Genomic DNA, 9,057 nt, shown 5'->3' with positions numbered 1-9,057 from the left:
GACAATTGACAAAGACAAATTGTTCATCCTCTCTAGTGTATTTACCAAAACAATGACAGTGGTTATTTTTCTCTGTATGTTTTCTCTCTGATTCTTTGAATTCTGACCATGTTTCTCCTCCTCCTCCTCCTCCTCCTCCTCCTCTCTGTCCTCCTCTTCAGTCTCCACTGTCACCTCTCCTCCTGTCAGGCGAGAGCGTGCTGCTGCCAATCTGGTTATGTGGCAGAGCTTCATTCATGGTGTCACACTGATATCATGTCAAAGTCTGTCTTCACTCCCTTGTGTTACAGTTAGGGTAAGTGATGTCTTGCAAATGATGCACTCGTGATTTTAAATGATCCAGGAAGCTCTCAATACTTTTAATTTCACATATAGGGTTTTTTTTTTTCATCTAGGAAAATGCTCCTTTTAGTTAAACTGAAGGTTTTTCTTGAGCGTGAAAATGCCTCGCTTGATTTCTCACTGTTCCAAACTTGCCTTTGATTAGCTACTTCTGTGTCAGGTTTTGCCTCTCCACCTGTCTCTGTTTTACATTGCTGCCAGGCAGCTCAAGGCGCTGTCTGGCGTACTGTCGGCTGTGGGGTACTCCCATGAGAGCGTGCGCATGTGTGTCTGCAAGATGCGGATTAAAGCAGCCCCCACTGTTAGGGGCTGGTTTACTCGAGGGCTGATAAGACTGCAGAGGAGCGTGTTGGCCCCAGGTGCAGGGGACAGGTCTGCTCATAATAGAGAGAATCAATTATGGACTTCAGCCTTGTTGAAGACATTTCATAAAGAGAGAGAGAGGAAGGAAGGAGGAAAGAGGAGTCTCTGTCTTTAGAAAACATTCCTGTCTTGATGATTGCTGTCTTTGTCTAGCAGATAAAGGTTAAATTAACACAGAGCATGAAAGACTCCCGCAATAGATTTTTTTTTTCATTCAGAAGTCAATGAAAACAATGGTTGTAGGACACCTCAGTAAAAATATATCCATATTTTATGTAACCCTTAGCACAGTGAAAGAGAAAGCACAGTTGACAGTCTGCTAGGCAGCAGCAGCCGGCTGCAGGACAGCTGTTTGTAAAGCCTCACAGCTCTGCCCCTCATTCCTGCAAAGACAAAGGAGAGGCTGACAGCTGCTCAGCTTTGATCAGGTTTTCTTCTTCGCTTATGGAGCAAAAATAATATCATGCTGACTTAAAGCAGAGCTATTTGTCTTGTTTCAGTATTTTGTTGGCATGAATTAAAGTCAGCTTATTCCAGGGGTCACCAAGTTGTTCCCTTGTTTTTTAATGTAGCATCTAAGTGAACCGGGTAAGTCAAATGGATGGAAACATCTTGGATCATATGGTCTTTGGTTCACACATGCATGGTATCAATGATTTTCTGCACGCTATGTGTGTTTAAGCAAAAGAATAACCCTGTCATCTCTGAATGGCCCTGTCATCTTGGCATGTTTTGTCACGTTCCTCGAAGCAAACATGCTTGTTGTCCAACCCCAGGAGGGGAATGGGCGGCGTTGATGTTTGCATCAGACTCTGGATTCAAACCTACCTGTCAATTACACAACATCACAATCACAACAATGAGCCCACAAACCCTCCGTCCCCTCACCTCCTGCTCACTGCTCCGAGCGGAAGGAATTCGCTGGTTGATTGCAAGTGCTGGCAGAGCGTGTTGCAGCAGGCGAGGACAGGGGTTGTTGTTGGAGCGAATTAATTTGTAGCTGCTCTCTGAGTGTGTGTGTGTGTGTGTGTTTGTGTGTGTGACTGTGACAGCCTGCTGCAAGGCAATCCCCCCGGTCACATGAAAGGCCGAGCTGATTCATCCCTCATGCCTCCTATAGTCCTCCTATAATCACAAACAAGCAGAGAGGCTGTGAAATCACAGCGCAGTAGTATAATTCACAGTTATTTCAAACATTGTGTACTTCTCAGCTCAGTATCACTGGAAATAACATGTTTTTTTCTGTGTAGTATCACTCGTGGTATGGCACTGACATTATTGTGTAGCTGTCTGGTGAACAGCAGGAGCAGCCTGCCTCGTATGTTGTCACAAATTGGTCATATTTGAGCAAACTGGTCCCTCAGATAACATGAGAGGAGCAGGAATATACACTCTTACTAAAAGCTTTGGCAAGCCTCCAGGTCTTTATATTTCAGACATTTCTTGACTTGTGAATAAATGCTTATTGCTTTCAAGGCGTTTATCAAGTAATGCACTTAATTTGTGTTTAAAATAAAGCATATTTAAGATTTAAAACGCCATGGGTAATATCGACACAAATATTTCAGCAGCTGATTTGATTTCTCACCCATTAACTTCATTTATTTTATCCCCCTTAAGAAACTAGAGTTGGGACTGTTAAACAATGAAAGAAAATTGGTCTTTTTGAACAAATAGATTCCTATCTGTTGTTGATAGAGATTAAAAGTTCCTTAGGAGAGTTATTGTTGCAGTTTGGATTTTTATTACTTAGAACAAAATGTGTCATTTTAAATCCATGGTTTGCTTGTTGAAACCTCAGATAAATATGTTCACATTTTTTCTTTTAAAGCTTTAAACAATAGCACATGCTGACCTCATCCTTTCTGTATTGTATTCATCTGAAACAAGTTTATTCTTTCCTTTTTTTCTGTGTATATTTGGATATCTAGTTGTTGTTTAGTTCAGAAGTTGAGGATTGAATTGATTAAAATGCTTCTCTCTTATTTATTTTTTGTCCAGATGAGTCGTTCAGCCTCTCTGGGAAAAATATGTTGGACTCTTTAAATCCAACTAAATTGTGAGATCACCTCTGTATGTTTGTTGTTTATGAAAAAAAAAAACACTCAATCTTTCTGCGTAGTGGGGAGATAAAGGCCATTACCTTTGCACCCACAACAACCTTGTGAGGATTGGATCGGTGTTCGGGACAGAGACTGCAGAGAGATGCGGTAATGCATAACATCTGCCCATGGGTCTGTGGTATGCAGGGAATCTGTAGGGGAGTCGAAAAAGCTGCAGAGATATTGAGTCAGTCTGTGGTATTACTGGAATGTTTTCTAATGATGTTTACGTTTGGTATTGTTCTTGTCTCTTTTTAACAGCTGGGTTTGGTTCATGTTACATAAGAGCGCCACATGCAGCATATCAAAAACTCTCCCAACACATGTTCATGCACACTTTCTTCAGATATCATTCGTCTATGATGGAAAAGTTATCAGTGTAGCAGGAGGAACAGATGTAATGTCATCATTTTCCATACTGCAGATGTAATTTAACCCAGTCAGCCTGTGCTGTCTTCACAGACTCATGCTTGTTCTGCGTAGTAATAACATAACATTGCTAGCAGGCAAACTTGTAACCATACAGCCACATGTTTCAGCAACGCAGCTGGCTCCATTCCCCCCCCCCCCCACCTCACTTTAATCTCAGTGTGCCATGTGAAGACCACAGGCACTTCACTGTGTCTGCCCCGTCTTGACAGCCGCGTTGATACCGCTGATAAGGAGGCAGAGGAGAGACAGCGAGAGAAATGACAGAGCAGAGTGCGTTCCTCCAAATAAACTGTCAAAGATTCTCATGTGCAGCATGTATGGTTTTAAGATGAATAGAAAACATCAGGTGTTATTGTGAGCACCTCTGCATCTCATTAACAATTCAGGTTCATGACTCACATTGAAACGGTATTTTAGTGAGACAATGACTCTCCCGTAAATGTGCTCCGTTTTTATATTGCATCAGTGCAATGCAGTAAAAACAACTAGCCGAAGACTCTGTGCCCACCATGATCACAGATGTCTCCGTCAGTACATTTATATGACCCAGTACCAACTTTTATGAAATATGTTGTCAGTGTTAAATCCAAGTTGGGCGTGTAGTTTTCAAAAAACAAAAATCTCAGTTTCAACTTTTAACTTGTTTTCTTTTGGCTATTTTTGATTTGATACGGGGTTTTAAAGTTTTGTACATCATCACTTTCTGTTGTTATTCAAATTGTACAACACATTCAAATGTAGTAGGAAATGGGGGGATTAAAACTATGTTCATATTGTATTGGTCTCCAGAAATGTGGCAGATATCATCCACAGTTTGTTTGTATTTTACTTCGTACCTTTTCATTCAACTTATTACTTTAAATAATAGAAGAGCATTTTCTTGTTAGGGACCATTAAAAAAAAAAAGGAATGATCGAATGTGTTGCTGAGATACTTTAAATGTTATTATTGGATGTTCTTCTTCTCCTGACTCAAACTGATAGACGTTTTCTAGACTGCTGTTGTAAATTAAACCCCCTGTCTTAATATTAATCACTGATTATAAATTAAATGTAATAATGTCTAAATGTCTAAAAGTTCAGTAAAAGTCTGTTCACTTAACTACTGTCGCTGATTTACAGCTCTGAGGTGATTTTGCAGCTTCTTCTTCTTTTCTCTTTTTTTACAGTGCTCAGATGTCTGTGTCGCTGACAGTTCTTGTGTGCCGATGTTTCTTACACAACTTTGAGTCAAAATGTTTCATGTTTCGTTGGCAAACTGTCATATTATACAAAGACTAACGTGAAAACAGACCAGAGCAGATTCCAAAAAAAAAGAATCAAATGTGTCCAACAGACTAAAAATGTTCTGTTAGAAAGTGTCTCCTCCTGGTCTGGTTTGACATCTCTAATTCATTGAAAGAGTAATCTTTACCCTCAGGTGTTGCAATTCTTCAGTGAATGGTTCATGAACTCTGTCAGTTACAATCCCCTGTTCTCTTCCAGCTCAATTGAAATGTGAACAGACTGAGAAATTATCGTTCTTATCACTCTGTAAATCAGCCAAAAAACAAACAGTAATATCCTCTTACTTTACATTGCGTCTTTCTGGAGGGGGTTGGCACCGGGCTTTCCTTCGCTTGAGGATTTGTGTCCTGACCTTGGTATGCGTCCCATCTCTGGCAGTGTGCTTTGGCAGTCTGTCCACGTCCCCCCGGTCTTGTCTTGACATAGTTGTCATAGCGGTGATCTGCAGCAGGAAGCCATGTTTCCATTTCATTTAATTCAACACAGCTCATATGACCTCATATGATGATAGCATCGGTACTGAGGAGATTTCATTCCAGCCTCTAGAATACAGAGAGGCTCAAAGGCCACTGGTATGTTTAGGGCACTAGGACTCACTAAAATGTAAATAAGCTTTATATTTGTGAGCCATGCCAGGTCAGTTGTATTTATGTTGTTGCACAAAATGACAAACATAAACATGCTTCAAAGGTTTTACGATAAGGCTGTAATACACCACCCTTTGACTTAGACTCCCCTCACCAACTTTAAAACAGTCAAAGAAAGAGCCCCCCCCCCCCCCTTACAGACATTTAACATACATCTTATAGAGAAGACACCATGACAAATGTATTCTGAAAAAAAACAACTGGCAAGTAAATGCAAACAAATAGATGTTTCATCAAACAACCTTCAGGAGCCACCATCAGTTTTAACCCTAATACCCCAAATGAAAAGTAATTTTCAGGATTTGTGTGAATAAGAGTGGTATATATATTCTCTCTATGCCTTGAACAGATTTATTTTTAATTCCTGATGACAAAATTGACCAACATTTAATGAAGGCAGAGTTTGCCTAGCTGCGAAACCTCAGCTGTAGTTTTCTTTTTGCCAGTTTCCTGTTAGCTAATGTTGCATGCCTACAAACTAAGATAGTGACCATGAAAAAAATGATACTTTCTAAACATTAACATGCTTGGTGGTCTCATTGCTTGTTTCCACTTGAAGAGTCCAGATCAATGCTTTGGACCTCCTGCCGAGAATTATTGCGAGCAGAAAAAACAGAATGAAGCTGCTGCATTACAAACACGACAATCACACCTGTCGCTCATTGGTTGCGTCATATAAGTTTGCCAGCGAGGAATTTTTCAGACTTTTGACTGCTGCGTTCACACATCAGCTCAAATAGATTATCTTCACGCGGAAATGTACTGTACTTGCATTCACACATGCAGCTTTGTGTGAAACACCATAAGTCTTGATAATAGCCAAATATGTCTAATTCAAAGGCACATCAGTATTTTAAAAGAAAATACATTTTCTAAGATAACAGTTTAAGCCAGTACAAGTGTAAAGAAGTCCAAGAAACTGAACTTAAAAATGATAACAAGACATAAGAAACCATGGTGGCGACAACAAGTCAGACTTGACCAAAGCACTGAGAAAGAACATATTTTTTTGGAACATATAAAAACCTTGCTCTCTTTAACTTCCTCCATCCTGTCCCAGGTGTTGTATCTGCCTTCTGTTCCCCCACGGAAGCGAAGTCAGGGTTTTTTCATGCAGGGACACAAACATGGTTATTTTTCAGGCAGGTCCTCCCAGGTTAGCTTGTGGGAACATCCAGCTGTGTTTAAGCCAAACTGTTATCACTCCCACTGGCCTTGGACTGTTCACCTCCGCAGCTCAGATAGAACAAGCTGCTTTCATGAAGTGCAGCCAAATGCTCAAGTCAGTCATCCTCGAGTCTTTTTGAAAATTAAAGTGTAAATGCTGACACAGTGAACAACACATTTCTTTCTTTTGATGTTACACTTTTTCTCTATTTTTTCTACTCTTTATCTATCATTTGTGCACCTGCACCTTGCTCAGACGGAGTAAACATGACCACAGCACATTTGTCTTCTTGTTGCTCCATGGACATACAACCTAGGAAAAGTATAACTTTGTGAAAGTTTTTACTCTTTACAAAGATTTAAAATATTCATCTATCAGAGGAATTCAGATTGAGTTACACCAGTTTACTGTCAGGTTAATGAAGCCGAGTCCTTTCATGCCTCCAGGAACCTTTCCATGTAGCAATTCAGACAATAGGAGAAATGTAAACACGGATATACCCAACAAGGACATCAGGAATGTCACTCACTAGGAACAAAAGATCAGGAAACTTTAAGGTTTGCACACCTTATCTCGTGGGTCAAACAGTGGCCAGTTGACTCTGCTGCTGTGTCAAGCATGGATTTTCTTTTATATCCCCAAAAACAACAACAACAAATGATTTCCACATTGCATTGTATTTCACATTATATTTCTTTAGCTGAATTTGTCAAGCTGACTCCTGATATTTTTCTGCATAGTGTAGCTCAAAGCACGGTCACAGTCGATCTAAAATGATAGGCAAGACTTTTTTTTACTATTAGAGAAAATTATTTAACATAAGTGGAGAAGTAAACTATGACTGTGTGACAGGATAGTGTGGGGAGATGATGACCAATACCTTAATCTACTGCATCAAAGACACCAGTACCAATGACAAAAGACAAAGTAAACAACATAAACGTTTTAGATGTCAATTCATATAGCGTTGATGATTGATCAGCAGGAGGTATCTGTGTGTATTGAAGAGTGAAATTAATAAATATCATTGCATCATGAATGAGTGTAAGTGTGTGCATGGGGCTGATGTCATATAATGTTATGAATAAAAACAGAAGAGAGAGAAAAAACAGCATTTCATTTATCTATTCCCTTATTAATCACGGTCTCTATTAGTTGAAACACCTGTTTCTGTGGCGCACAAAAAAAAGGGGCCTGAAATTGACCTTTAAAGAAAAAACAGGAAGAAGCTTTGAAACATTACCGAGGGAATGACAGCCACAGGCAGATTGTAAAGTATTTTATGAATGAGTGAAGTCAGTGAGCGCTCCTTTTCTCCCCCCCCCAGGGCCAGAGGTCACACCGAGTCCAAGAGTTGATTTGTGGCCGTCGCTTCACCAGCTCTCTCCTGGTGAGGAGACTGAAAGAAGAATGAGTGAACAAACGAATGAATGAAAGAACCCCCGGTGGTATAAAGTCAAGCCCAACGTACAGACTGTGAGCTCAGTCCTGTCCTATAGGAGCGGCAGAAACAACAAGTTCTCAGCCAATGAACAAGCGAACGCTGTGACAAGCCCCGCTCATGTTTACTCCGAAGGCTCATCCCTCACTTTTACCCACAATTCCTATATTTCCTACACATTGCTCTTCCTACACACATTCCTGCTAAATCACAACAGAACTATTGTTTTGCTCAAAATGCCTTGCCTCACATTTAGATATTTTTTTGCATTCAGGACAAAATTGGCTCGCTTTCTGATACAGACTCTAATTTCCAAGTTTGTTCAGTAGATAATGTCACATAAAAATCTGAGTAAACATGCTCTTGGTTTCATTTAAGCATCAAATCCCCTCATGGAGATATCATCTTCATGTAATATGCTCCAGTAAATCATCACGGAGCTTCACAGCTTTCCCCCTTTGACTTGAAAGCATTCCTCAGCTCTCTGTTTTTCAGCCACAGGTCACTGCTGCGGTTCATCTCGCCCCCGCACAGCACAGCTCGGCCTGAAGTTAGCTGTTCCTCTCTGCAGCCTGTTTTTCAGCTGGGCTGGGAACCCATTTCACCTTGTTCTTTTACAGTGCCAACCACTGCTGCTTAACACCCCCCCCCCCCCCCCACACACACACACACACACCCTCCCCAACAGCACCCCCCCCCCCCCTCCTCCTCCTCCTCCTCCTCTGTCTCCTTTCTCCTCCCCTTTCCATCTCCCAACAAGTACACATTCTCCCTGCTCTTACGCATACTCTGAATGGTTTAGTCGCTGCTATCTGAACTCCCCTGCAGCCCCCGCAGGGAAACCCAAGAGGAGGGGGGAGATGGTTGTGATGACAAGCTCGCCTTGAGCTGAATAGGCCTATGGGGACATAAGTGTGGCTCTGCGAGGGGTTCAGACTCTCCCTGATCTCTCAGGAACAAACCTCACTGACTGTGTTTTGCCCTGATCTCAGTGACACTGTTTGGATAACACAGACGACTTCTGTCCTCTCAGCAGGTGAGTCTTTGTCCTGTCATGACTGGCAACTTCTTTAATGTAGAACTTTGAACATTTCTGTTCTGATCTGTTCTTACACTCCTTGGCTTGGAGTTGAGAAATGTATACTATAGGTTTGCTTCTACGTGAGAGGACTTGTTCACGACCTTTCTGTCGAAAATTCTCCAGCGCTGGATGCTTTCTCCCTCCCACTCTTCTAAATAAGATGTGTACTTGCCTCGCCTGTCAGCGCTGCCAGTT

General features: G+C 41.2%; 1 protein-coding gene across 1 annotated transcript in view; it reads left to right on the top strand.

Annotated features, from left to right (window-relative positions):
• Window positions 1–8,590: 8,590 nt before the first annotated feature.
• stard13b (StAR related lipid transfer domain containing 13b) overlaps window positions 8,591–9,057 on the top strand; it is a 62,966-nt gene continuing 62,499 nt past the window's right edge. Inside the window, exon 1 of the mRNA XM_020634862.3 lies at window positions 8,591–8,817. The gene's annotated coding sequence lies outside the window, so the exon portion shown is untranslated. The remainder of the gene's footprint in view (window positions 8,818–9,057) is intronic.

This window comes from Labrus bergylta, chromosome 11 (genome assembly GCF_963930695.1).
Source record: "Labrus bergylta chromosome 11, fLabBer1.1, whole genome shotgun sequence".
Classification (NCBI taxonomy): Eukaryota; Metazoa; Chordata; class Actinopteri; order Labriformes; family Labridae; genus Labrus; species Labrus bergylta.
Note: the sequence above shows the minus strand (reverse complement) of the source record. Positions and strands in the feature narration are given on the sequence as shown.